This window comes from Anolis carolinensis, chromosome 2, assembly GCF_035594765.1.
Source record: "Anolis carolinensis isolate JA03-04 chromosome 2, rAnoCar3.1.pri, whole genome shotgun sequence".
NCBI classification, from domain to species: Eukaryota; Metazoa; Chordata; class Lepidosauria; order Squamata; family Dactyloidae; genus Anolis; species Anolis carolinensis.
The window spans coordinates 39,505,896-39,519,744 of NC_085842.1; the positions used below are offsets into that span (position 1 = coordinate 39,505,896).

A 13,849-nucleotide genomic window follows, 5' to 3' on the forward strand; every position below is an offset into this window, starting at 1 on the left:
TGAGGTTTTGTATCCTTGTTGAGATACTCATTTTGAATTAATTCTTGTGAATATTCTTTCCACCCCAAATCTGGAGTCCATTTTCTGTCCTTGAACCATTTAGAGACTCTGTGGCAGGCACTGGCAAGCTTTGGCTTTTCAGGTGTTTTGGACTTTGATTCCCACAATTCCTAACAGCCTCAGCCCCCCCCCCCCCCAGCCACTTAAGTGGTTGAGGGGGGAAAGGAAAGGATTTAAGGCTTAGGAATTGTGGCAGTTGAAGTCCAAACTACTTGGAGGGCTGAAGTTTGCCCATGCCTGCTCTATGGACTACCAAAATGCCATAAAAGAACCTCCAGAAGTTCACTTGATTTTGAAAAGTTGGGTGTTTCTTAATGCTAATGCACAGGAGGCATTAAAAAGACAAAAGGTTGATTCCAGGAAAGGCAACAAAAGCAGCCTTTGGAGATGCACATGGCCCCATGACTGCAGTTTGATCACCTGTTTTAGAGGGTAAAGAGGTGTTTTTTTTAAAAAAAATAAAATAATGGTAGAGACTATATGACCATTTAGACATGTCACAATTTTTAATTATATTTTTCTCATTTTAATACCAAATTTTATTAGGGGTTCTATAGCTAAAAGAATTGCGGCAACATACAACCAAGCATACATAAAAGCCATGTAAGTTAAATAATTAAATTAAACAAATAAAAACCATCAATTTAAACAGGGGGAAAATAAATGCATGAGTAGTACTGCATGAAAACCTTAAATATCCTTCATATAACCTCACTCAAAAACATTACATAATAGCAAAAAGGCCATAGAATTAAAATATCCAAATATCAGAAAGGTCTCTATGTAGCAATGAAAACAAGAAAGATGCCAGTTGGACTTCTATGGAAAAGGTATGCTGAATATCCAACCTATGAAAGGCTTGATACAAGGTGAGCACTGTAAAATGTTTCCAGAAACCAGTAATTACAATTACAAATGAAAAGAGTAATGAAAAATCTCATTTTCTCCCTTTGGCTTTTATCTTTGTTACTTGGACCTAGCAAACTGTTAACAAATCTGATTGCGACTGAAAGAGAACTACATCCAAAAGTTTTCTTTGCCTTCTTACAGTTTTGAGAGATTCATGGCGGGTTGCTGTATTAAGGGCAAACAATCCTCTACTATATTTATATTTAATTTAATTTAATTTCACTGCTCTGTGAAAAGATGTCCAAGACTGGATCCTGCCCAGTGTCTAATTCTTTTGGTAGTATCTTTTGGTAATACTGAACCCATTAAATACATTTTCTGAGCAAGTGAAATCCCAGCAAATCTGCAAACCAGTAAGGGAACTGGAGTAAAGCAAGGTATTTGACTGTTATGTTGATCAGGTTTACAAAATCAAAGGTCAAGCCAATGACTACAGAACTAAAGTATGGATGAACTGCCTACTTTTTTTCACACACTTGATATATTAATGTATCACAAAGACACAAAAGAAGTCAATGGAAAGAGAAGGAACGCTTATACATCAAAGGTAATTCTCTGGCACCATCTAATAAAGAAATATGGTCCAGGGTGGAAAAAGAGCAATGAAACTTTTCAGAAGACAGTGACTCAATTGTAGTGAAAAATCATTGAAAAAGATATTTTGTATGTAAAACCGAATAGCTTTGTATACATTCAAGTATGACTTCTGAGTAAGGTACCCAAGCTCTTTCCGCCCCCAGGAACAAAGCATCATAAAGGGACATATCATGTTAAGTATGAAGAAACCCCACATATGTAAGAAAGTCAGCTTTTATATCCTCATTTATATACTATTAACACAACTGTGATGCTGGGGGTGGGATAATTCTCATCACTTTCACAAAATTCTCTTATATAGTATGCTATATCAGATTATCTATCAAGAAGGTAAACAAATGATCCGTTCCGTTCCACAAAATGACTGAACAAGCCACACATTAAGAAGAATTTCCTTTTATTATTGACACTCCTTAAGTATACGGATTTGCCTACTTCTATACAGTTTGCAACTGAAAGTCTTTCTCTTTAAGAAGTCTTAAAATTTAGCAAATGTTCTTACCTAAAGGCCTCCTCCAGTGTTTGGATTAAGCTTTGCAAATCCTTACTACTAGACTAGTTTGGCTATACAAAAGACTTGGCAAGGGATTACAAAGCTCCTAATGAACCTCCTGTCAGGGGTTAATTGGTAAGATTTATTTTCCTTTTTAAAAAATCAAAATGTTCCGAAGATCTTTTTTTAATTTCCAAATATTTCACTGACCTAAAGATGCAGAAATCTCAAAATACAATGGATTACAGATAATCATACAAAACAAATACATATAATTAAACAAACACCTTAAACTCCCGAAATATTTTACTCTTTTGTTTGAAGTAGAATTGAATGTAAACTCACTCAAAAAGCACATGCCAGAGATTGCAGTATCTGTCCCTTACAGAGAAACCTGCTTGCATTCTTGTATTTAGAGTTATTTTATCATTATTTAAATTCAATACAAATGATCATACATCAGTCAAGAGTGTTAAAAAAAAGATCGAACTGTAGCCCAAATCTGGAATAGAATACTTAGAGGTTACATAAAGATACAAAATGTATTTTTTGGGTCTCGTTTTTTATTATCGATCTCTATCTATCTATCTATCTGGATGTCCCGTAAAGACAACTTTTTTTTGCAGTTTAATAAACCTTTTCCATGTTTTTATGATAGAACCAATTAGGAAATAACATTTAAAACCCAAGAACAAACATTGTGTGTTTTGCCTTGATCACTCTCTGCCATCGTATGGGGACCAATGTCTTGGTTTTCATTTGTGAAATGTTAGAGGGTACTTTAATAAGAAAGCGGGACAACAGCCCACTGTTTTGAGTCATGCAATGTTCATTAATGCCTTCCAAAGGCCAAAAGAAAGGCCTCATTCAAACCTACATACGAACACAGAATCACCCAATATAAATCAACAAGGTAATTGCTAAGTTTCAAATCCACTGCTTATTTTAAAGTCCCACTTAACCCTAAGTAATTTTCAAGCCTAATTAGCCCAAGATATACAAACCAGTCATTTACTGATAGAACTTAAACGTGTTTTGGTATAAATGTGCCAGCAAGTACACAGGTTATGCCATTGATGTGATAATTGCAGTTATTGCTTGATAACCTGTATGTGAGAATCTGTTTTCACTAGTTATTGAATGAAGAGTTATCACAGATCGTTGCCTTTTAACATGTCAGGCTATTGTGAAATGTGGAGGAATCTAACATAGGACGCGATAAACCCATCATACTGTATGGTTGCATCTCTAATGTTGTCAAAACTATTATTAAATTAAATGTGTGAATTGCAGCAATAACCTAAGAAGCGTTTTTCCAGAAAATGTCTTGACATCAGTCTAAATGAAGGGAAGGAAAAATTAAATGTGTCAAAAAAGTTTGCTCTTTTACTTAATCCCTTTTTTAGGTCAAGACATCAGTTTAAAACTTAACAGTGACCCGTTTGTGCCAATTATCAAGAGAACTGCTTATAACAAAGAAAATGAAATAGTAATCATTAGCTACAGATGGTAAAAATTAACACATTGATGCCGCAGGTCCTATAGGATAATTTATTCTTAATTTTGATTAGGATCAGAGCACCAGACTTTTGCTTTCTATCTGTTGTTGTTGGATTCCATAAAAAAATTCACAACAAAAAGTTTTAAAAGTCAGGGGCTGGAGCCAGGGAACTCTGGCCACCTTTAGTCCACAGTAAGTAGAAAGCATTTTACTTCCAACTGGTTATTTTCTATTGGCTTCAATGGGAATATGATTTATCGGTAGTTCCAGAATCATGTTAGTCTAATGCAGCAAAATCAACAAAACTCTTCGTTGAAAAAAACAACATAAAGGAAGGAGATTCAGTATTTTAAAAAATGCATTATCAATAACCTGGCTTGTTAATGAACACCACCCTTTTAAAATATATCTTAGATAGATATTTTAATTGTTTTAACAGCAATCTGAATGCTAAGAAATCCAGCACCTGCTAGTTTATGAGAAGCAGGCAAAGGTTATAACTGTAAACAGAAGAAACCGCCAACGCAATAATAAAACAATGGAAACTGAGAGGGAGGGAGTGAATGCTTGAAACTCACCAAACACTCATTTTGTTTCATGAAACTCTGTTCAGTAACTTTGATTTTCTGAGGTATCACTATTACTTTAATTTCAATTCATCTGCTCCCCTGTCTTTACCTACTTGTGGACATCTACAAAATGAAAGTTTGTCTTGACTGAGACAATTCTCTGTCAGTGTATTTCTTCCTATGGTGTATTTCTGAAGAATGACTAGCTTCATCCACATGTTTCAGATGGAGGAATGTGAAGCAGCTGAGAAATAAGGGGAGCCAGACACTCCGTCATGCCAAATTTTGCCACCATGCTGCAGGAGGCATATGCTTGGCAGAATCCCAGGATGTATTCTGGAACCAAATAGCTGACGAGGTTCCAAATTCTTTAACATGTGAAAGCTACTTTTCATTACGAGGTCTGCTTAAAACTTATATTGAGGAAAGGGAGTTAAGACCAGTTAGCTAGACATGAACCTGTCTGAACCATTTGATTTATCATTCTACACGAAATAATAAAAAATGTACTTTCCTCCCCCCTTTGCAAATTGAACTGGAAATAAATCTTAATGAACTCAATGGGCCGGCATTATTTTCAGTTTAGACTTTTCAAACAGGAATGTTGTAACAGACCTAAAAAAAATATTCTATATAATTCCTTTAGCTGTTCACCATTCAAAGCTACCTATTTAATTTTTTAGTTTTTTAATTTTAAAAAGTCATTTTTAAGTACAAAGAAGAGAGAAGTTAAATAACACTAGCACTGGAAATAGTGTTACCTAGTCATCGGTTCTCTTAGATTTCAGGGTTAAAACCAAAGACTAGGTTATGAATCTTTGTCATGTCACAGGAACAAGTACTTATGATATCATGATATTCAGTCAGTAAGACTTTGGAGGTGGATTGGAGCAGCTTCTGAGGACATATCTACACAAGACATATAGGTAGATGTGGACAGGTACTGGTGTCACAGTGTCCACATAATACATGGGCCTTTCTTACCCACAAGGCCATTAAAGGTGATTCTGCATTAGCTAATGTGAAGAAATACTTCACAACTTCCCTAAAGCTATGGAGCAGACCTACACTTCAGAGATATGCAAACAGCTGGGTTAGTTCTCAATTGGAATAGGCTGTGCTGTTTACGCTGCCATCTCTACCTTCCTTGGTCTCCATGTGATAGCAGTGGTCTGGTCACCAATGTAGTTGTGGCCACAGAGCTTGAAAAAGCTCCTGGCTGACCTGGGGCATCATTGCTGACTTTGTAAGGTGTCCTTGCACCTCTGATAGGCGACAGGGATCATTCCTCCTTTTGTCCCCTCCCGTCTCCCCTCTCCAGGTCATGCAGGTGCCTTGGCAAAGCTTAATAATGATGCCCCAGAATGGCCAGGAGCTCTTTCAAGCTCTGTGGCCGTCATGGCAATGGTGACAGAACTACTGACGTAAAGGCTCAAGTCCATTGGACAGTCAGGATTTCATTTTCTCACTGCAACAGGATGGAGGTGGACAGTGAAGCTGTCCACAGGGCTGATGTGGAATACTGCATACTCCACACCAGCCCCAGCATTTTTTGCATATCTAGATGCACCTTGGGTCATTTGGTTGTGGAGTTGGCAACAAGGACAATTCAGTTAAAAGGAACTGAATTCAGATAAAACTGTTCTAATCAAATAATCGTTGTGCGCCCCTTATAGTGCAGTTAGTTAAACTGCTGAGCTGCTGAACTTGTTGACTGAAAGGTCGGTGGTTCGAATCCAGGGAGCGATGTGAGCCGTCATTGTTAGCCCCAGCTTCTGCCAACCTAGTAGTTTGAAAACATGCAAATGTGAGTAGATCAATAGGTACTGCTCTGGCAGGAAGGTAATGGTGATGCATGAAGTCATGCAAGCCACATGACCTTGGAAGCATCTATGGACAACGCTGTCTCTTCAGCTTAGAAATGGAAATGATCACCACCCCCCAGAGTCGGACACGACTAGGCTTAACAACAGGGGGAAACCTTTACCTTTACTTTAATCAAGTAAAATATAACCCACACATCCATTGAGGATATGTTCTGGACCTATTGTAGAAACGCAAAACCATAGATAAGAGTGAACCCCATTAAAATGAATGCCTTCTGGAGTAGCATAGAACTGCATTGACAGGCCTACAAAATAGAACACCTCTCTAGCATTTCTAGGTTCTCCAGTGTGACTTGTGGACGCATAGAATAGAATATCCTGGAGGGCCTAGAAAATACTTAAGAGAGAACATATTTTTTCAGACATGGGTATGTGAAATTGCAGGTAGTAGTCTCACAGATATATTGCCAGCTTCTGGAGAGTCCCGCCCCTTTACAAGCCTCTGTGCCATTGCTGCTATGATGTGTGCAAGAAGATGACTCATCAATAGAAAAATGAGTTTTGGTTCCAAATGGTACGTTGGGTCCAAGTATGCTCATCCATCATCTCTTTCTATCCTTCTCTCCTTGTTCATAGCCTTTTGTGTGCTGATGTTTCACAAGCACAACATGCAGGTGAACAACTTTGCAGGGAGGCAGAGAGCCCCTTGCACCAGCTAGGAATGAACCAGAATTGGTGCATGGTTTGCAAAATTTGCTCACATACACATGAAGAAATCAAACCACCTCTTTTCCCAGATATTTGTGTTTCCCCACCTAGAAGCCTATTGAAAGCAATAGCTCCTTTAAACCTCAGCTCTCAGCCCTGGCAGTTGTAACTGGAAAGCTCTTCCAGACTCAAAGCTGTCTTGTAATTAGCATGGCTTTTCCAAGCCATTGTTAGATAATTCTAGCTAAAACTCTATTTTTCTGCTCACAAAAGACTACCTGAGACAGGCTGGAAAACTGAAGTACTACTGTTCTCCCTTTCCTAAGCAAATCGGGTATTAGGAATGAGGCAAGTGGCCATCAGAAGGGTTGGCTGGTGAAGACAATTTTGTTCCAAAGGTATGCATAATCCTGAGCATTCTTCTACCTCCTCAAAGCTTAGTGTCAATATTTTAGGCTTAACAAAATTACAATGCCAGTGTTACTGGTCACTTTGAATGCATGATCTAATTCAGAGAAAACATTGTCAAAATTTGCATTGAAAGATTTCCCCTGAAAAATGGAATGGGTAACTGCTAGGCAGATGAGACGGTCACCTCATGCAAGAGATTTTGGCTGCCATTAACTTCTAAACCAGTTTCCTCAATGCTTCTTTTTTAACTATCACTTATCACACACTACTCCATTTGTGAAATGAGGAATATAGAAAGTTGAATCCAAATGCTTTGATTTCGCCATTCTAAAATAAGACTTTGATGTACGGCATTAAACAGAAAGTGGTACATTTTGATTCCTATGGTACTTTCCTCTAGATCAGGTTCACTACGTTCTGCTTGACAAAAGAGAAGACGAGAGGGAACAGAATGATAAAACATTAGTGACTCGTGGTCCAAGTAAAGAAAAGTGTTTTCCCACACCATTTCCTCTTTTGTTTGGGCAGCTTTGCTTGATAACAAGATGTCTTGGTATGTATCCCGGAAAAAAAAAAAAACAGCTGCTATGGTTTGTAATTGGAGACATAAAGCCCACCTAGCACTCTGTCCATTGAAAGGAACTATTTTTAATTAACAGGGTTCTAGGTAGGAGCCCCCAGTAGCACAGTAGGTTAAACCGCTGAGCTGCTGAACTTGCTGACCAAAAGGTTGTCAGATCGAATCTGGGGAGCAGGGTGAGCTCCTGCTGTTAGCTCCAGCTTCTGCCAACCTAGCAGTTCATAAACATGCAAATGTGAGTAGATCAATAGATACCACTCCGGAGGGAAGGAAACGGCTCTCCATGCAGTCATGCCGGTCACATGACCTTGGAGGTGTCTACAGACAATGTCTGCTCTTCGGCTTAGAAATGGAGATGAGCACCAACCCACAGAGTCGGACACGACTAGACTTAATGTCAATAGCTAGTATTATAGAACTCCCCTTTCCAATCCATCACATTGATCAAAATTCACTATGTCCATTGTTTTGGTTGACTATAATGGCACCAACGTATCCATTTTTATACCACATAGTTGTTCAGAAACAACATCTTTGTTCATTGTAGGTTGTATTGTACATATGACTCATGCAATTAAGGGTGCATCTATGCAGCAGAATTAATGCAGATTGACAGTACTTTAACTGTCATGGCTCAATGTTATGTAATCCTGAGAGTTGTAGTTTTACAAGGACTTTAGCCTTTCCTGTCAAAACGTGCTGGCGCCTGACCAAATTACAAATCCCAAGGTTCCACAGTGTTGTGCCATGGCAGTTAGAGTGGTGTCAAATGGCATTAATTCTACAGTCTAGATGTAACCTAAGAGTATATTTTTTAAAACTGTATTCACAAACCTAGAAATAATAGGTAATGTTACTGATTTCTATCAACATCTATTGGTTTATTCACAATTCATTGTTTTGCAAATGGGTGAAAATAACATATACCAATAACAATAATATAATAAATGCAACAACAACAACAAGGCTTCTGTGTATCATGCAACAAGAAACTTGAGACAATCTACAGGTCAAGTGTAGCCATTTTTGGAGCAGCGTGGATGTCTGGAAGGGACTGCCAACTAAGAGCCATCACAACTGCAAGGACTTCCTTTCTCAAACAGCTGTGGACTATATTACATCTGACATGACGAGCATCTCTTGAATCTACCTTTCAAATATTCGGCAAACCATTTTCTCACTGTCCTTCACAAAGTTGACATTTTCGGCAGCATGATAGGAAAGATGTCATGTCGGCTGTTTTTCAAGTTCTTGTCACAGTAGTTAGCACTAGTTCTGTCATCTTTACTCTCCTCACAATCCCCCGTCTTTAGCCATGTCACAAATAATAATACTTCCAATGTTTTTGTCAAATTTCAAACATTATCAACTAGCTGCACATCTCTGGAAATTACTAGTTATGTTAATTTTTGTTGCTCATCTCCCTAGAAGCTGGAACACAATGCCTTTCTTAATTAATAGAACACACACACACACATGTAGATCATACTATGATTAGATCAATGTAAATTAGACTCCCTGGACTTATTTTTATAACATCTAAATGCATATAAGAATTTTTTTCAAGTGCAATTTGGAGTATTCTAGTGCTTATTGTTTATCTTTCTGCTTTTGTAATATTCTCTAGCTGAGATGGAAGGTTATTGGAAGGTTTTCTGGAAAAATGCATTTCTATTCCCGATGTCCTTAAGACTTTTAGTTTAATCCAACATTTCATCAAATTAGTATTTGAGGTTTGCTTTTTACGCAGAATCACTGATGCCTATTGATGTGAAATATATGTTTTACCATTGCAATGGCATTTAAAGGTAAAACATGCAAACAATGGCACATACTGTATTAAACTGAAGTCAGGATTGAGAATACAAAACACGAAGGAGAGAAGCAGTGAAGAAAATGTCAGACTTATGGTTTCTGTAAATATCTATGCGGTAAGACAAAGAATTACAGACATGCACAATGTATGCTTCTCTATGCGAATTTAGGTCAACCTACAGAATTGGAAATATCTTAGACCTGAACGGTAGCAGATTTTTTCCTGTTTGATACTGTTTGGATCCTGCCAGAGAAATTAATAGGGCATTGTACAGATTGAGTGGTGGCATGGTGTGTGTGTGTGTGTATGCAGGAGAAGAAGGGACAGTTGCAACAAAAGGTGCATTTATCAGTGACATTAATCCCACAAAACATCTATTTGTAACGTGGATTTGAATATAAACCTGTCACACTTGGGAAGCATCCGTTTTCCTCTATCTTATCTTCTACTTTGACTAAAAACATTATCACTTTAAATAAATATTTTGAAAGTGAATCGTCAGGCTGACTGATCTTATGACAAAGACAGTATTTTCTTTAGACTACCTCTTTGTGCAAATCACAGGGTTAATTATAAATTATAATTAGAACCAGGGGTCCTAAGGCCACAATTTCCTCCTGGAAACCCCCACCTCCCCCATCATGCCCTTTCTAATTGTACTCAGGTGCCTCAGGCGCCAGTTATGCTGCTACAACAAATAATATCAGCAGAATCATTTCTTTTTAAACCGAAGAGTAATATCAGAGGCAATAGCATGCACTCGTATGTAATTAGAAACGTAGAGTATAACCAGTTGGGCTGAATCCTTATGACATTTTGTCTAAATGCAACTCTGAAGGACATATAAAGTCTTCCTTTTCATGGTTATTTCTTTCAGCCTTGGAAAAAGATCCTAAATAAATACCTGATGGAAAGGCAGAACTTTAGAGAATAAAACATCACTTCCTTTTCTTTCTTAAAGTGTGTTTTGTGCGACAGAGGCTACCTGTGACCATTAGCATGCTAAAAGCATATCCAGATGGCTGCCTGGCACTGAGCCCAACCCTTTTGTGGTGTTACATAACCAAGTCCCATCATGCAGACAGCTGTAGCAGCAAAGATGCCTCCAATATTCACACCTGGCTTCACCCACTAGGTCTTGCTCCTTCTGCTACAAATTATGTAATAATGAATGCCCTACAACGGGAAAACCTTTCTGAATGCAGTGAACAGGGATACAATGCACACTTAGCCACAATGATATTTTACGGGTTGTAAGGGGAAAAACAAATATTCCTTTTTCTTGCATTCTTTGAGATTGCTATACTACTTCTGCAGCCATAATTTGCTGCTCATTTATGCACTCTGCCAAACATGGAAGTCATGTTGAGCCATGCAAAGGCTTGCTAGATAGATAAAAACCATTCAGTTCAGCATCTTGCTCCCCATGTTTGTCCAACTAGACAGCACTGGGAGGCTCCTGAGCCCTTCCACTACTTCTCTTCTGAAATGCATCTGAATGCAAATGTTTTATTTTAGCTAACATAAGAAACAGCTAACATAACAAACACAACAAACGAGATCTATTGTCCTTAAAATTGTGTTCTCCCCCTTTAAAGCTCTATTCATGTTTTGTGACAGTAAATTCCTTACATGTAAAATCAAGAGTAGGAGTAGGCTACTCCAGATACTGTCATCCTGGCTGATGGGTCTGTTAGAGCATGGACCAGAGCCTTTTTCAAGTGCAAATCCTCAATTGTGAACGTAACTTGAAAAAATATTGCTACAGATAATTACTAATGGCAATAAGATAGCTGTAGCCCTATACTTTGTGTTTCTTAGTGATTTGAGAGTTGGGGACTGCTTTGTAGGAGCTGCTTATTCTTTGACTGTTAGGGTATGGGAGTGCTGTCTTCTAGTAAACAGGTTCTTAGATTTCCTCACCATATGAAATGGGAGTAGGATTTAACACATTGTGTATACTTTTAGCAAGTCTTCTTTTCTTCATTCAATCATGTAATATGAAGTGCAGAGGAAAGTAATGTGAAGGGTTGCAGCAACATAGCAGGAAGTGTGTCATCAATGTTTCTTGGACTAGACCAGAAAATGCTGCTCCTACATTTGACTACATGAGGATGAAGAAACTGGAACTGAATCTAGACAAGACGGAAGGCGGATCAGGGAATGTAGATTCAGCTTGTGTTGGGTGGCATTACACTCCCTCTGAACACCTAGGTTTGCAGTTCGGCTATACTCTTGTACTCAGTCCTGTGCCTAGAAGCTCAGGTTTCAATGGTATACAGAAATGTTTTACACTGTTACGTTTTGTGCTTCAGTTTCACACATTTCTTGAGACATCATATCCGGCCACGTAGACACATGCCTTAATTACATCCTGTTTTAATTACAATAATGGGTTTAAGTAGAAATATCTTCAAAAAGTATTTGATAACTTCATCTGATGCAAAGATCTTCTGGGAAGGCATGTCTGGAGAGGTCTGGAGGGTCTGGAGAACAAGCCCTATGAGGAGCGGCTTAAAGAGCTGGGCATGTTTAGCCTGCAGAAGAGAAGGCTGAGAGGAGACATGATAGCCATGTACAAATATGTGAGGAGAAGTCATAGGGAGGAGGGAGCAAGCTTGTTTTCTGCTGCCCTGCAGACTAGACACGGAACAATGGCTTCAAACTACAGGAAAGGAGATTCCACCTGAACATCAGGAAGAACTTCCTCACTGTGAGAGCTGTTCGACAGTGGAACTCTCTCCCCCGGGCTGTGGTGGAGGCTCCTTCTTTGGAGGCTTTTAAGCAGAGGCTGGATGGTCATCTGTCGGGGGTGCTTTGAATGCGATTTCCTGCTTCTTAGCAGGGGGTTGGACTGGATGGCCCATGGGGTCTCTTCCAACTCAACTATTCTATGATTCTATGATTCTATGTTGATTGCATCTAAGCTCTGGAACTCCCTTCCAAGAGAGTTTAGACTGGCATTCTATTTGCCATTATTAATCACACAAATGTTTTTGTGTTGACAGGCCTTTGAAGACTCATTACTCAAGAAGAAGGGCACATATATAATATCCTGTATTATCCGTTATTTTCTTTTTAATGGGTATATCTACAATTTTATTGATAATTTAATTACATTTGAAATTTTTTATGATGAGAATTTTTGTTGTATTGGTTTCAACTGTTGTGTCATAAACTGTGGAAAATGTAGGATATTGCATTTGCAATCATAATTATCATGACCAATAAGGGATGTCCTAAGAAAAGATGTAGGTAAGAGAACCGAGGTGATGCTCCATCAAGCCCTACCAAGTTTGAGTCCAGGGAGTCCATGTTTTTTTTTTTTTTTCGTGTCAGGAGCAACCGGAGTTGCTTCTGGAGTGAGAGAATTGGCCGTCTGCAAGGACGTTGCCCAGGGGACGCCCAGATGTTTTGTTGTTTTACCATCCTTGTGGGAGGCTTCTCTCATGTCCCCGCATGGAGCTGGAGCTGATAGAGGGAGCTCATCCGCACTCTCCCCGGGTGGGATTCGAACCTGGCAGCTTTCAGGTCAGTAACCCAACCTTCAAGTTACGAGGCTTTTATCCCCTTGGCCACCGGGGGCTCCAGGGAGTCAAAGTGAAAAATGGTGACAGAACTAATTAAAGATTGATAGCAGCAGAATCAAAAGTATTTTTAGACTACTAAGAACAAGAAGAAGCCAAAGTATGGAATTATTGTTACCCACATTGTCTCCTATCATTAAACACGTTTTCATCCAACTTCTACTTGCTTCCTAGGCACAATGAAGCTATATGTAATCAGAAGTGACTTAGCCCGAGGCTTCTGTTGTATGACAGATTGAAAAGCACTAGATTGGAATGTTGGGCCAGAATCAAGGAAAGATTCAGATTCAAATTCCTATTCAGCTAGAAACCTCACTAAGTTACTTTGGGCCAGTCAACTTGCCTTGGCCAAGTCTACCTAAATGAGTTGCTGTGAGGGCTTTATCAGACTAGCATTTCAAAGTTGCACCTTCGCATTCTTGGTGACTTCTGCCGCCTGTAGAATTCTGGGAAATGAAATTTAGGGTGGGACCTTTAAAATCCTCAGCAACCTTCCCAAACTACATTTCCCAGAATTCTGCAGGTAGCAAAATGTGCCAAAAATGCAGGGGTGCCAGCTTTAAAATGCTAGTCTGTTAAAGCCCTAAAAGGATCCATGTGGTCCTGAGCTTACTGGCGGAAATAGAGGACAAAAATCTCAATTAATCAATTAAATTACTCAATAATACACTAATGCACATCCCAATTTTTTTTGTTTAAATTGACTTTTGTTTAAATTGACAAAACCAAGTTTCCTATTCTCCAACTCTTATTAATTTCAAATTTCATGATATAATAAAAAGTAAACTAAAA

At 38.6% G+C, this 13,849-nt stretch overlaps 1 protein-coding gene and 1 long non-coding RNA gene across 19 annotated transcripts in view; one reads left to right on the plus strand and one right to left on the minus strand.

The window, feature by feature from the left end:
- Positions 1–13,849, minus strand: part of cadps (calcium dependent secretion activator) — a 445,008-nt gene that overhangs the window by 132,804 nt on the left and 298,355 nt on the right. The gene's annotated exons all lie outside the window — the stretch shown is intronic.
- Positions 1–13,849, plus strand: part of LOC103279515 (uncharacterized) — a 97,533-nt gene that overhangs the window by 67,647 nt on the left and 16,037 nt on the right. The gene's annotated exons all lie outside the window — the stretch shown is intronic.